Source organism: Zalophus californianus, chromosome 10 (genome assembly GCF_009762305.2).
Source record: "Zalophus californianus isolate mZalCal1 chromosome 10, mZalCal1.pri.v2, whole genome shotgun sequence".
Taxonomy (NCBI): domain Eukaryota; kingdom Metazoa; phylum Chordata; class Mammalia; order Carnivora; family Otariidae; genus Zalophus; species Zalophus californianus.
In genome coordinates this window covers 69996107-70009714 of record NC_045604.1, presented here as the reverse complement: position 1 = coordinate 70009714, position 13608 = coordinate 69996107, and positions in this window count along the sequence as shown.

Below are 13608 nucleotides of genomic sequence, written 5' to 3'. Positions count from 1 at the left end.
ATGTGCATGGGCGCGGGGAGCCCACTTCTTGCTCCAATTCTGACAGCATGGGAAGGATATAAACCATGTCACTTGCGGTTCACGTAACATTAGTTGTTGAAATGATGGTAACGCATTATAGGTTTTGCATACAAGTGCTTCTTTCCCTTGTAATCTTAGGTGAATTCATTAAGAGGCACATCAAGTATGAAGGGAAAGTTAAATTCCAAAGCAATTTAGTGTGTGATCATTTAGGTGAAAGGAGGTTCTTCACAGTGAGTACACTAGCAGATATTGGATTGTACACTTCAGAGGGGTAAGCTGTGTGCTGTGGGAATTATAGCTCAGGAAAGCTGTTTTTAAACATTAGGCCAAGGACGCCTGGGTGGCTCAGATAGTTGGGCGTCTGCCTTCGGCTCAGGTCATGATCCCAGGGTCCTGGGATCGAGTCCCGCACTGGGCTCCCTGCTCCTTGGGAGCCTGCTTCTCCCTCTGCTTCCCTCTGTCTCTCTCTCTCCCTCTCTCTCTCCCTCTGTCTCTCATGAATAAATAAATAAAATCTTTAATAAAAAATAAAACATAGGCCAAAGGCAAGAATATGCAAAGGGAAGAAGACAGTCTCTTCAACAAATGGTGTTGGGAAATTGGACAGTCACATGCAGAAGAATGACACTGGACCATTTTTTTTTTTACACCATACACAAAAATAAACTCAAAATGGATGAAATACCTAAATGTGAGACCTGAAACCATAAAAATTCTAGAAGAGTGCACAGGCAATAATTTAGCTGACATTGGCTGTAGCAACTTCTTTCTAGATATGTCTCCTGAGGGAAAGGAAATAAAAGCACAACTAAACTGTCGGGACTACACCGAAATAAAAAGATTCTGCCCAGTGGAGGAAACAATCAACAAAACTAAAATGCAGCCTATGGGATGGGAGAAGATATTTGCAAACAACATATCTGATAGAGGGTTAGTATCCCAAATATATAAAGAACTTAGCAAACTCAACACCCCAAAAAAATAATCCATCTAAAAAGTGGGCAGAAGGCATAAACAGACATTTTTCCAAAGAAGACATAGCGATGGCCAATAGACACATGAAAAGATGCTCATCATCACTCGTCATCAGGAAAATACAAATCAAAACTACAATGAGATACCACCTCACACCTGTCAAAATGGCTAAAATCAACAACAGGTGTTGGGGAGGATGCAGAGAAAGGGTAACCCTCCTGCACTGTTGGTGGGAACACAAGCTGGTATGGCCACTCTGGACAACAGTATGGAGGTTCCTCAAAAAAGTCAAAAATAGAACTACTCTACAATCCAACAATTGCACTACTCTTTACCCAAAGAATATAAGAACTCTAATTCAAAGGGATATATGTACCCCGATGTTTATTGCAGCATAATTTACAACAGCAAAATTAGGGAAGAAGCCTGAGAGTCCATCGATAAATGAATGGATAAAGTAGAGGTGGCATATGTACAAGGGAATATTACTCAGCCATAAAAAAGAATGAGATCTTGCCATTTGCAACAAATGGATGGAGCTAGAGAGCATTATGCCCAGTGAAATAAGTCAGTCAGAGAAAGACAAATACCATATGATTTCACTCATATGTGGAATTTAAGAAACAAACAAAGGGAAAAGAAGAGAGACAAGCCAAGAAATAGACTCTTGAGAAGAAACATATGGTTACCAGAGGGGAGGCGGGTGGGGAGAAAAGTAAGTAATGGGGATTAAGGAGCACACCTGTCATGATAAGCACGGAGTAATGGATAGAATTGTTGAATCAACGTATCGTACACCTGAAATTATAACACCGTGTGTTAACCACACTGGAATTAAAATATAAATAAATAAGCAAACAAATCAATAAATAAGGCCAAGGATTTGAAGAGACACTTCACAAAAAAAGCTGTGTGAATAACCAATCAACACATGGAAAGATGCTCAACATTGCCACTCAGGGAAGGCAAATCAAATCCACAAGACACGCACCCACCTCAGTGAGTAAATTTATTTTATTTTTTTTTTAAAGATTTCATTTATTTGACAGAGAGAGCGAGAGAGCACAAGCAGGGGGAACAGTAGAGGGAGAGGAAGAAGCAGGCTCCCTGCCAAGCAGGGAGCCCGATGCGGGGCTCGATTCCAGGACCCTGAGATCATGACCTGAGCCAAAGGCAAACGCTTAACCATCTGAGCCACCCAGGCGCCCCACAGTGAGTAAATTTAAAGCACAGAGTCTGTTTGTCCCTCTCCCTCTGCCCTCCTCCCTGCTCATGCTCTCACTCACTTGCTCGTTCTCTCTCAAATAAAAAAAAATAAATAAAATCTTTAAGGAAAAAATAAAATAAAGGGGCTGACAATGCCAAGTGTTGGCTGAGATATGGAGCAACCCGAACTCTCATACAGTGCTGGTGGATGTACGTGTTAATATAGTCACTTTTGTTTTGCATTTACTTTTTTTTTAAGATTTTATTTATTTATTCATGAGAAACAGAGAGAGAGAGAGAGAGAGGGAGGGAGAGAGGCAGAGGGTCCTGCTGGGGCTGCTGGCTGGCCAGCCCTAGACTCCTGGAGATGATCAGATTACACTGAAGTACGTCCACACCAGCAATCAAACCAGGAATGACTATTTGTCCAACTCCAGAGGTGTGACTGGACACCTCCCCTGATGAGGAACAGATTCAGTCATGTGAACAAAAAAGCAGCATCTGTCTTCGGCTCAGGTCATGATCCTGGGGTCCTGGGACTGAGTCCCACATCAGGCTCTCTGCTCTTCTCCCTCTCTCTCTGCTTCTCCCATCCACTTGTTCTCTCAAATAAATACACAAAATCTTTAAAAAAAAACAAAAAACAAAAAGGAAAGAGGAAAGCAAGACCCCTAGCTTGCACTACAGACAGGTTGGACACAAAATCCATTAGAGACCTGCGTACAGTAAAGTGCGTGGATAGGAAAGGACCAAGGAACAATGCCAGGACCCAAACAGAAACTACCTGCTGATTATCAGTAACTGTGACTTCATCAGAATTCAGGATTCCTGTTCAACAGACACTTGGCAGCTGACAGGCAGACGTGAAACCAGGTGCGGGATGCCCAACGCCTCAAAGCGCCCGAGGCTCAGTGAGCACCTGGAACACAGTGAAAACAGGAGCCCCGGCAACCACAGACATTCCAGTTCGAACAGGGAGATTCACAAAATTAGAAGGATGGGTGGTAACAGGTGCTGGTGACCCTCAGAGGGACAGACCGACAGCAGACGTGCGGAGCGGAGCCCTTGCCTGGCTTCAAGGCGTTCCTGGGCAACGTCACAACTCGGAGGTGAGGTCCCTCCCAGGGTCTGTCCTCAGGGCGGCCTTGGCCTTCCTCGGGTTGCACTCAGTTGCGCCGCTGGCTTCGCCTTCCTCATGCACGACCTCTGTCCTTGCTCTCCATCAGGTGTGGGCTGTATTTGCCCCCAGGCTGTTACTGGTCCTGTCGCTCCTTGGGTCAACAAAATAAATTTGGGACTGTTTATTCCGCACAAGAAGAAAAAGCCTCTTTTTCTTTTACGTTCACATGACTAAATCCTGGTCACTCCTGGTTTGACTGCTGGTGTGGACATACTTCAGTGTAATCTGATCATCCCCATGAGTCTAGGGGTGACCAGCCAGCAGCCCCAGCAGGACCCACGTTTCTCAGGGGGCAACGTCTCCTGTCTGATTTCTCGAAACATCTGTACCCCGATGTGGGCAAAATAGAAAAAGGGACCAGAGTCTGCTGGCCTAGAGCCTGGAGCAGACCTGTCATGAGTTCTGCACCAGGCTGCCTCTTCCTGGAAGCCTTCCTTGTCTGGCCCAGCCTTCTTGACTCTGGGAGGTCAGCCCCTCTCCTCTGAGCCACGGTTTCCTCCATGATGCCAGTCCAGAGAACGACACTCATTCTGTCAATGAAGAACCACTGGAGATGGCTTTTTATCCCCATTGTACAGAGAAGAAAACTGAGGCCCAGAGAGCTCTAATGACTGGCCAGAGCACACCTAAGAACCAGGTCTCTTGGCTTTGGTGGAGGAGCATGGGGACAGTTCTGATGTCAGGCGCCCTTGGGGCCAAGTTCTTGCTCAGCTGCTGCCCTCCGTTTCCAGCTCTGCTGAATGGGCATCAGCGTGCAGGGTGGCCGCACGCCTGGCATAGAGTGGGGTGTCTGCTGTCAGCGGGCTCTGGATGCTGGACAGCTTTGCTTCTTCAGAGCTTCACCGACTTCAGCAAAGGCCTGCAACTGAGCCCCAGCTTCAAGGGCGTGAGGGGGCCCCTTCCTGCCCCCCCAGAACTGGCCAGGTCCAGTTGGTGGGCAGGAGAGCTTCCCATCCCAGGCTGCAGGGACTGTAGCCATCAGTGAGACAGTCAGGCTGGCCTGAGGCTGACTGTGGGCAGAGCCCGTGAGAGGGCTGAGTGGCTGCAGCTTGTCTCCAGGCCCAGCGGACGCCCCTGCCCTGCTGAACCTGACCTTTGCTCACAGTGACAGACCCGCTCGTCTTCTTGAGCATTCTGGGAGTGTCTGCAGAGGCCACGGCTGAGGCTGCCATCTGTATGCTGTGGATCCCCAGGGCTGCAGGGGCTGGAGCGGCCTCACTGGAGGATCTGCTCCGGTCGGGCCCTGCCCAGTCCTCCCACCACCACCTCCCAGGGGTCTGCACCAGCGTCCTGGAGGCTGCACTCCTTTGCCTGGAGCCAGAGCTCCCACCACGGCCATCACTGAACTCAAGGGCTGGTTCTGAGGGCCACTGACCCTCTTCCTGTCCTCTGCAACTCCTGTCCCAGCTCACTGCCTGCTCCCAGCTGGGGCCCCGTGCAGCCCCCCTCCACACACAACAGGGGCAGGACTGTGGGCAGGTCTGGACTGCTTCGTCCCAGGGTGAGGAATATAGGCTGGAGCGTGGTGGGGAGGGTGGGGTGTGTGGGGGGGGGAGGACGGGGGGAGGCACATGCGCCAGGACTCAGGGTGGGGGTGCATGTGGGCCGCGGCCCAGGCTGGGGGGGGCACACGGGCCAGGACTCAGGATGGGGGTGCATGTGGGCCGTGGCCCAGGCTGGGGGGCGGAACACGGGCCAGGACTCAGGATGGGAGTGTGTGTAGGCCAGGGCCCAGGGTGGGGGGTGGGCCAGGATCAGGTTTGACCTGGGTGCCCACCTGCCTGTTGGGGCTGCCGTCCCGAGCCCTGGGCTATGAGGCTCAGTGGAGCCTGTGTCCCCCACTGGCCCCCTGGTGCTGGGTCTCCAGGCCCTCCGCCTGACCATCACCCCCCCAGTATGACTATCCTGGCCGCCTTCATGCCTTCTGAAAGGAGCAGAGGAGGCTCATGAGCAGCTAGATGGGGGGGGGGGGGGCAGCACACCCCCAGCACAGCAGTATTGGGGGGAGGGGGCCGTCCCGGGGCTGACCTCAGATCTCTCCTCGGGCCCTGCTAACCGTACCCCAGCTGGCTGCACTGGCCAAGATGAGGGCCGGCCCCACGCACACACTCCCTGGCTGGCTTCCGGGATGCGTTGGCGTCTGTGAGTAGCTGACCCCTGTTCCTCAGGCCTGGTGGGGTGAACCCAACCGTGGGCTCTTCTGCTCTGCAGAGTGGCTCCCTACCCCCGTCTATACCGAGGCAGCTGGCTCCTTCGTCCCAGTGCCCCCAGCATAAGGAAGACCTCATCTTCTACAGAGTGTGGGGGACCCCCCCAGCCCACCTACTCCCAGCTGCTACAGCCCGAGCTAGCTGAGCTGGAGGGTGTCCTCAAAGGAGACGTTCAGGGCAGGAGGGAAGGGAGCCTGACTGGGGGTCTTCTGAAGAGGGCCCATGACCTCATGAGCTGGGATCTCTCCAGGCTCAAATCTGGAGCCCAGTGCTCAGGGCAACCCTCCCACGGGGAACAGGCCAGGCCTGACCTTCACAAACCAACAAAAACACCATGCAGAGAAAACCAAGTGGGCCGCTGATGGCCCTCCAGTCACTGTGCTGGGCAGGCCCCCTGAGCTATCCCGGGGTGCTTGTGAGCCAGCCCCACCCTAGCTCCATGGAGCACCTTCCAGAGTCCTTGCAGAGCCAGGGGGCCTGGGGGGGATGTGGCAGGTGGCAGGCAGGACAGCATCAGAGGGGCCATGCCCAGGGCCAGTGGCGGTTGTCCACAGAGGTGGGGAATCAGGAGGGGGCTCAGACATGGCCGCAGGGCAGGGATAATGCCCATGTCCCTGTCGGGAGCCATGAGCAACAAAGGGGTTAATCGGGTAGAGCAAAGGCTCCCTGATCCCTTTGAACCATGGCCACCTGACTGCCCCCATACAAGAACATGTGGTACTGGCTAGCCTGAGTTGTATTTAGACTAAGAAAACCACAGTGTTATTGATAAGCCCTGAAAAATAGCGCACCGGGCCCTTTGAAGGCATGGGAAGAAACTATGCACTTGAGGAACCTGGCCTTGAACCAAAAACTCAGGACGGAGCCAGGAGAGGGCAGGGAGGAACCTGTGGAACTTGTTTATGTCCTATTGCTATATAACCTGAACTTATATAAAGTGTGTAAGTAAGAATAAAGTTGTTGCTCGCGGCATCCCCATGGGCAACCCTCCTGTTCCCATACTTTTATGTTTCATTCTCTTACCCTCATCCCTGTTCGACCTTGCACGCGGGCCGTGACAAGTGGCGCCCGAACAGGGACCTGAGCACATGAAAGAGGATCCTGGACACTGACGTTGTAAACATTCAGGTAAGAGAACCGGTCCTTTAACCGGCACGACAGGAGTAAGAAATTATGGGACAAAGTCAGTCCGCTAGTCATGCATATTTTCTGCGGACCCTGCAGATTTTATTGGCAGAGAGAGGGCATAAGGTGTCTTCCTCCACACTGCAGGAATTTTTCAGGAACATAGAAGACTTGTGCCCTTGGTTCCCACTAGAAGGGACAGCAAACCCAGAGGATTGGAGACGGGTGGGCCAAGAGATGAAAAATCAAATAAAGTTGCGGGGCTCCAGTGCCTTGCCGCCCAATACAATGGGCCTCTGGTCTCATATTTGTGAAATCCTGGAGCCACAACAAAAAATTGAGCTGATATCTTTAAAATCATGGGTTGAAGATGAGGAAAAAGATCCTATTAAAGTACCCCTGACTCCCACTGGAGTATCCTCTTTTGAGATCCTGGGCGATGATGCTAACATACCCGCCCAGGACCCTTTCCCTCCTCCACCACCTCCTATGCCCTTGGCGGGGAAAGCCCCTAGGGCTCAGAGTGGTGGGGATGAATTTGGCGACGATGATGTTTATCTCGATGATGACCCCATTCTGACTATGCCCACATCGTTGAAATCGGTCCTGCCTGCAGTCACAACCTCTGGGCAAGGGATTAATTCCGTGACTAGGTGCACTCAAACTAGCACGCTGCAGGCTTTTCCCATTATGACCAATCAGCAGAGCGCTGCCAAGTCCTCTGTGTCCAACATTAGCCCTTTACAGAGAACTTTACTAACAGCGCAGCAAGCGGGAGAGGACGTGGGAGAGTTTAATGCCTACCCAGTAACCTTACAGGGAGGCCAACGGACTTATACTGCCCTAAATTTTAAAATGTTAAAAGACTTAAAGGCTGCCTGTAGTCAGTACGGGGCCACTGCTCCCTTTACCCTATCTATGATGGAAAACCTTACCAGAGAAGCTCTTTGCCCGGGAGATTGGAAGGTTGTTGCCCGGGCTTGCCTTAATGGGGGAGATTATTTGTTGTGGAAGGCCGAATTCGAGGAAAAGTGTAACAATCTGGCTATCTATAACAAAAGGACCCAAATCCCTGTCACATATGAGATGTTGGCTGGTACTGGAGCTTATTATGAAGTGGGTAACCAAATACATTTCCCTGAGATTGCCTATGCTCAAATCAATGAGGCTGTTTTGACTGCATGGAAAAAGTTACCGACCACTGGCACAAGGACAGAGGAGTTATCCAAAATAAGACAGGGACCCGATGAACGCTATCAAGACTTTGTTTCACGGCTGTTACAAGCCGTGAGTAGGATTGTTGTGGACGGAGAGGCAGGAACTATTATAGTGAAGCAGCTAGCCTTTGAGAATGCCAATTCAGCATGTCAGGCGGCCATAAGGCCTTGGAAGTCCACGGGCACCCTTGAGGATTTTTTGCGGCATTCAAGTCAATCCAGCTCCTCTTATTACAGAGGCAGCACCCTCTATTTGTAACACACATCAGAGCTCACTCTAACCTTCCTGGCCCCCTAGCGGAGGGCAATCGCATAGCTGATGAAAATACACATATTTTCTACAAACACCATTCAGGCAACAAAAAGCAGCCATGCAAAATTCCATCAGAATGCACAGGCCTTACGGCGTCAATATGGCATCTCCCGGGAGGAATCCCGACAAATTGTACGAGAATGCCAGTCCTGTCCCCAGTTTTTTAACCCCCCCACATATGCCATTAACCCCAGAGGGCTCCTTCCTAACCACCTTTGGCAGATGGATGTAACCACTTACTTACCGTTTGGCCGCCTTAAATACATCCATGTCTCCGTCGACACCTTCTCTAACTATATTTTTGCTACTGCACACTCCGGTGAAGCTTTTGTAGATGTCCAAAATCATCTCTTCACAACATTCACAGTTCTGGGCATGCCGAAGGCTCTTAAGACCGACAATGGTTCAGCCTATACCTCTTCAGCATTCCAGACCTTTTGTGCAAATTTTCACATCACTCATACAACAGGTATTCCTTATAATTCTCAAGGTCAGGCCATTGTCGAAAGAGCCCATTCCACCCTCAAAATGTACCTCAAAAAATTAAAAGAGGGGGAAATACTACAGGGGAAAATAAAATATTCACCTCATTTACACCTTTCATTAGTACTCTTTGTTTTAAATTTTTTGAATGTTGACTCGGTTGGCCACACTGCCGCCAAGCGTTTTTGGCAGCCTGAGCGGGCTCCCCTCCTCTATGCGAAGTGGCGTGACCCCGCCACCGCGGAATGGAGGGGACCCGACCCGGTCCTACGCCAGGGCCGAGGATACGCTTGTATCTTTCCCCAGGATGAGGAGACGCCACGCTGGCTCCCGCTCCGATGCGTCCGCATTATCCATGATGGTTTGCAGAATGGGGCGGCTCCAGATCCGCTCCAGGAGGACGAGGAGACGCCCCGCCTCGGATCAGAGGAAAATAACATGGGGAGACATCAAAGCCCTGACCGCTCGAGCTGAGGCCACCGTGCGTGAGTCGGGCCAGCCAGTCACGACTGTTGCCCTTTTCCTTGCCATGCTATCACTTTTAACCCTTGACTCTGCCCAGGCCTCTTCTTACTGGGCTTTTGTCCCGGATCCTCCTACCGCGAGGGCAGTCACCTGGAAGGATCCCTCACCCAAGGTGTTTACTAACTTCACAGACATTTTTGATGGGCCTGAGATTTCCGGCCTCACTCATGCCATGGCGCCTTTTAACTGGACCAGCCTGGCTTCTGCCCCCCCCCATTTGTTTCCAGGCCATCGATGGCCCTGAGGCGCCCCATTATGGATGCGTGGTCACTTCACCAGTCTCCCGAAAAATCCGCTCTTGGTATGGAACTGAGCCACCTAGAGGAGACACTTTGACACCTCATGTAATGGTGGAGAATTGGGACATCAACGAGGTTGTCCTTCAACATCGACGGCCCCTGCCTGTTGGCCGTTTCGGACCCGCTTCCAGATCCCTTGAGACCCCATACCTTGACTATCCCCTCTGCAAATCTGACTTAACGTAAAAAACCTACGGACCCTCTTGGAAAACCTGCATTCATCACAACCCAGAGATTGTGACTCCCCATGGCATACTTGATACTTATATAATTGACTGGTCAAAAGATGGGGATCTCCCTTTGCGTCACTCCCCCCCGCCTTCAGAATATGGGCCATATGACCACAATAATTCTGCTCCCGGGGGACTGCTGTCACTGGGGAGTATGAGACACCCGGACTTGTGGAAAATTGTTGCGGCCATGAGAGATGTTAAAGCTAATTCATCTCTTTCCCCTGGCTTCCCCACGGGCCCATTGACATTTCAAATTCAGGCATGTCTTTCCCCACCGTTCCTGTTTGTAGTGGGGGACGGATCTGTAGTACCCGAGGCTAAGGCCAATAGAACCCTTTACAAAATAACTTGTGAGGAGTGTTATCTCACCAACTGTTTGCCTTTACCCGGCGCCCCAAATCCAACAAAGATGGTTTTTCTAGCCATGCAGCCCCCTTATCTAATGATGCCTATAGAGGTGGGGGGGCCCTGGTATAGAGATTATGGCTACCAATTTGCGCAAGAATTGAAAGGCCTACTTAGTCGGAGACGACGCTTCCTAGGCCTCCTAATAGCTGGCATCACTGCCTTGGTGTCTTTGATAGCATCAGCTACTGTCTCCACGGTGGCACTGTCCCAGGGCATACATACGGCCTCCCATGTAAATAGCTTAGCTCATAATGTCTCCCAGACCCTCGCTACACAAGGAAGTATAGATAGAAAAATTTTGGCTTGCCTAGATAGTCTAGAACAGGCCGTCGAGTACCTGGGCACCCAATATTCACTGTTACACACTCGTTTGTCCTTTGTATGCCACGGCGGGTATGGTTCCATTTGTGTAACCCCCTTAAAGGCTGACAATGTCTCCTGAGAAACAGTGCAGAGGCACTTGCAAGGTATCTGGCATGAGACAAATGTAAGCCTAGATCTGCTTCAATTGCAAGAACAAATAAACAATATAGCCTCCTCCCATCTGCATGTAGTCACCCCCGGAGACATGGCACAATCCTTTCTACAAAAGCTACAGGGGTTTAACCCCTTTAATATCCTCCAACATTCCTTCTGGATTATGTGTGCTCTGGTTGTAGGGGTAACCTTATTACTCTGCTTATGGTGTGCTTGGAGTCGCTGTCTGTTTGCTTTCATGGCCAGTACCCAAGCAAATGTACACATGTTACGTTTAAAGATAAAAGGGGGAAATGTCGGGAGCCATGAGCAACAAAGGGGTTAATCGGGTAGAGCAAAGGCTCCCTGATCCCTTTGAACCATGGCCACCTGACTGCCCCCATACAAGAACATGTGGTACTGGCTAGCCCGAGTTGTATTTAGACTAAGAAAACCACAGTGTTATTGATAAGCCCTGAAAAATAGCGCACCGGGCCCTTTGAAGGCATGGGAAGAAACTATGCGCTTGAGGAACCTGGCCTTGAACCAAAAACTCGGGATGGAGCCAGGAGAGGGCAGGGAGGAACCTGTGGAACTTGTTTATGTCCTATTGTTATATAACCTGAACTTATATAAAGTGTGTAAGTAAGAATAAAGTTGTTGCTCGCGGCATCCCCGTGGGCAACCCTCCTGTTCCCATACTTTTATGTTTCATTCTCTTACCCTCATCCCTGTTCGACCTTGCACGCGGGCCGTGACATGTCCCCAAAAAGAAGGTGTCCCAGAGGACCACCTGGTGCTGCTGGCTGCCAAGGGGTGAGACATGAACATCTCATGTGTATGACCCTCAGCCCCAGGGAAGTCTGGATGGTCGGCCCTTCCCATCTCTGAGCCTGTCGTCTTCCCAGGGACAGCCCAGGGGGGCAGCACTGGGGCCCCTACACCTCCACCGGGGGTTCCAGGGCTGACAGGCCTGCTGTGAGCCTGGATGGGGCCAGTGATGGCGGAGGGGGTTGCTCCTCCAGAACCCAAGCTCCCAGAGCCGCTGGGTGAGCCCGCAGAGCTGAAGCTCGTGAACACCAGGAGTCCGTGGGCCCCGAGGCCTGGGGTCTCCCAACAGGACCCCACCCCACCCAGCAGCCCCACAATTCTGCCACCAGGCATGCACTGCCCAGACCCCCCAGATGGCCCACTTGATGACTTGGGGGCTGAATACAGACTGTGGGTGCAGCGGGGCTGCCGGCCTGGCCTTGACATACTCTCATGGCAGGTGGGGTGAAGAGTGCCACAGAGCAGCTGCCGACCTGCCCCTGCACAGCCTGGGCACAGTTGGCTCACGCAGGCCTGCGATGCCCCGCGCCGTGTGCCACGGGGCCTAACCAGCCTCCGGCCCAACCTCCCATGAGCGCACCGTGTGTTCGCCATGCTTCCCGGGCCATGGCCTGCAGGCCCCAAGACACAGACTGGCCGTCCTGGCTCTCTCCTTCTAGCACCTGGTTGGGCAAACCCATGGGGGGCTTCCTCCCTTCCTCTCAGCCTACCTGCTGGTGCAGCACCCCCCCAGAGACGCAACCTCTGTGGCCCATGCTTGGCTTCCGTGCCTGTGGATGTGTGTGCAGCGGTGAGGCTCTCTTGGTGACCAGCTCCTTCCTCTGCTTCTTGCACCGGTGGGTGCAAAGGGAGGGCCCCAGAAGTGCCCGCGCCCTCTCTCTGCCCCCCTGCCTTCCCCGGCCCTGCGCCCACAGCATTCTCTCCCTTGGAAGAGCAGGTCACCGTAGGCCTTCTCATTAGCTGCTAATTGCAGCACGCACTGGGCCTCCCAGGGCTGTTGCCGGATCACACCTGTTGACAAGATGTGGCGGCCCCAGCGGGAAGGCGCCATGTGCTGATTATTCCGCTAATGATGTGCTCATTGCCCACGGTAATTTCCTTCAACAAATAAACGCTGTGTCTGTTCAGCCCAGGGACAATTCTGGCTTCACAAGGAGCCCAGGGTGCGCCTGGGGTTTGGGAGGCCTGGTGGGCTCAGACGGGGACACCTCAGGCCATGAAGAACCCATATCACTGCCTGCATGTTCTCCTAAGAGAGGCAGGTTTCTCTCTCGAGTCTGAGAATAAGGGGCACTGGGACCACCCTGACGCAGACCCCACCCCTGAGGGCCCTTCCTCACCCTCTGTCCCCGCACCCCAGCCCAGGGCCCGCAGAGCCTCACGGGGGCATAGAAGGGTCTGCAGAGAGCGGCCCGGAAGGCTGTGCCCCCACAGGGAAGGACACCCATGACCCGTAGGGATCTAGGCTGATTCCCCCAGAAACTCCTGAGCATGGAGACCCTCCTGAGTAATGAGACCCCTAATTGGCCACACAGACCAACAAAATAGTCCCCAGTTGACAAAAAGCTTGGGGGCAGACATAGAAGGCTAGAACTCCTTGTTTGGGTGTGAGGCTGGCCTTGTTCTACATGACTGACATGCAGCGGGAAGCCCCTCCCTCGTGGGCCCTGGTTGTCCCCCCACCCACCCCTGTGTCCGGCACGGGGGGGCCGGGGCCTCCACACAGGCCACAACTGTCTGGGTGGGTCCACTGGGCAGACAGACACCCCAAGCACGTGGGCCACTCCTGAGCACACGTCCCTCCCCCTACACCCATGCAGAGCAGGGAGAACAAACCCCACTTCTACTTCGCAGCATCTTGGGGGGCCTGGAGACACAATACAGTAACAGTGGAGAATGTAGGAAATGTTTTGAAATCACATATTTGAGAAAAATTTTTTTTAATTTTAAGTTTTTTATTTATCTAAGCAATTTCTACACCCAACATGGGGCTTGAGCTCATGACCCCAAGATCAAGAGTTGCATGCTCTTCTGACTGACCCAGACAGGAGCCCCTAAACATTTTTGGTTAAGACCTTTTACTCTTCCTGACCCTGGATTGTTGTATTCCTACTGCACATGGG